Below are 2609 nucleotides of genomic sequence, written 5' to 3'. Positions count from 1 at the left end.
AGGCTCTTCACAGGCTAGCTCCTTCTCACCTCAAAGACTCTTCCTCTTTCACCCAGGCCGTCATATCACCCAGTTTTGTTTTCTTTTGTATTGTATTTAGCATGTAGAAATTATCTTATGTAATTGTTTGTTGTTTCTATCTCACAGTAGTATGCAAACACCACAGGAGCAAGATCCTGTTTTGTCTTGCACCACAGTGATGCACCGCTCGCCAAAGAAAACTTCATAGGAGAGATTATAATTACAATTATAATGAGGGTATTTCGTTTTATGGCAACAAATGAGGGGCAATTTAGGGAGTGGATAATTCAGAGAAAGCATCCTGAAGGAAAAATAATGCCCAATTTCAGCGTAGTAGCATTTAAGAACCCTGGAGATGTAAGAGTTAAAGGTTCCCTGGGTCCAGGCAGGGTGATTAGCTGTACCAATGAACTATGGCGGGTGAGCGCAAGAAGAATTGTAGAGCACATCTCTTGAAATTATTAGGGTTCTCCAGAGGGGGAGAACTAGTAGTGTATGTGTGTGTGTTTTAAGGAGTTGGCTGACCTGATTGGGTGAGGGTAAGTCTGAAATCTGCAAGACAGATGGGCAGGCTGGAGACTCAGGGAAGAGTTGAAGTTGCAGTTTCAAATCAGAAGGCAGCCTGGGGACAGAATCCCTTCTTCCTTGGGGAACCTCAGTCTTTTCATTTAAGGCCTTCAACTGATTGGATGAGGCCCATGCACATTATGGAGGAAAATCTGCTTAATTCAAAGTCTGTGGATTTAAATGTTAATTATATCTAAAACTAAACTTCACAGCAACATGTAGATTGGTGTTTGACCAAACAATTGGGTACCCTAGCCTACCCAAGTTGACATAAAAAATTAAAACATTATGTTATCCTATTATGCCTGAGGGATCTGTTGAGCCTCAGTTTCCCACTTAAGTTCAAATTCAGGGATGTCTGTATTGATTGGGCCTGTATAGCTTAATCCACAACCATTTACCCTCTATCCAAATTTGTTCTGGGATAAGGGGAGTTGCCCACTTCAAAGGAATGCCATTTGAGTGAGAGGATTGATTAAGATTATTATACAGTAAGCTCTTCCTTCAATGATGATACATTAAATTTTAAGTTTAAATTCCACCTTGGTTTTCCCCTGCTGCCTAGTACCTGTGTTTTGTTAGTTGTGGTATGCAGGGGAATTCTGTCTAATTTTAGTATTAGACTCAGCAAAATACAATTATGAAGATGAGTCTTTAGCAAAAGAATGAATTTGTGGTATTTCAAAGACTTCTGGGCTTCCAAATGACTTTTGGCTATGTGCTATGCAAAAAAAAGGTCTGAACGAGAACTGAACAGTATTATGTATATGCACTTTCACATGTATTACTTATTTTATCTTCACAGTGGCCCTTTGCATTTGAGATGACTACTCCTATTTTACAGGTGAGAAAACAGAAACCCAAAGGGGCTCAAATCTAGAACATTTTACGGCCAGCAAGTGCTATTGTTGAAATCATGAAACTATAAGCCCGTGGTCTTCTGTTGTACTGAAGGCCAGAGGGAGTGAGTCATCAGTGGGTCATAGTTGCACACAGAGAATCACTGATGTTGGAACTTTTCTTTGCTCTCTTCCTTTTGCCTAAAACAAATAAACACTCAAATAAACACACATATATACACACACAAAACCCCCAAAACACCACCCCTGACTCTGAGATTTTAGAGTCAGTAGGTATGAGTTTTTTAATTGGGAAAAATGATTTTCTATTTTGGATCAGCAAATTCTTCCAGAGGCAAAGATAGGAGAGGGGATTTTACTTAACATAGTTTGTATTATGTCTTCCCTAACCCCTCACCTCAGGACACTAGTTTTCTCATTCGTGTCTCTTGATTAGCAAAACTCTATGAGAAACTTCCCTAATATTACACAGGCTCAAACTGAAAACCCCAAAAGTATAAGGGAAAATAACACCATAAGCAAGATTTAAGTACTATTTTCTAATAAATAATAAAAGATTGGCTTCTAGAACATATAAATAAATACAGAAATTAGTAAAACAATAACCCTGTAAAAAGGAGCAAACAATATAATGGAAAGTTTATAGAACAGGATGTACAAATAGTCAAGTGGTCAAAAATATATGAAAAGATACCTATTTTTATTTCTCAGTAAAACAACACAACAGAAACAATGACATATCTATAGGTGTGGCAAAAATAAAAAGGAGTGGTGACATTGACAAAGTTGTCAGGAAACAATCACTCCTACACAGTACTGTAACGTGGTGCCGTTGTTTTGGAAGGCAACTTGGCAGTATTAAAATTGTGTGTGTGTATACCTACCCTTTGATTTAGCAATATAGAAGATTTAGCAATCTTCTATAACTCATAAAATTATGAAAAATATATACTAATATACAGCGGTGAACAAAAGTAAGTCTACAGTTGTAAGTACTCAAAACACAAAGTTTATTCTTGTATTATTATAACCTGCATGTCTTTTTCCATAGGAACAACTGTAAACCTACTTTTGCCCATCCCTGTATATATACATGTTTATAAGTAAGTATTGAAGATATGCAAATGCTTACATATAGTATATACAGACTCACATGTATGA

This window comes from Sturnira hondurensis, unplaced genomic scaffold, assembly GCF_014824575.4.
Source record: "Sturnira hondurensis isolate 20B ecotype Veracruz unplaced genomic scaffold, ASM1482457v3 Scaffold0003201, whole genome shotgun sequence".
In the NCBI taxonomy this organism is placed as follows: domain Eukaryota; kingdom Metazoa; phylum Chordata; class Mammalia; order Chiroptera; family Phyllostomidae; genus Sturnira; species Sturnira hondurensis.
The sequence above is the reverse complement of the archived record's forward strand: the minus strand, read 5'-3'. Positions refer to the sequence as shown.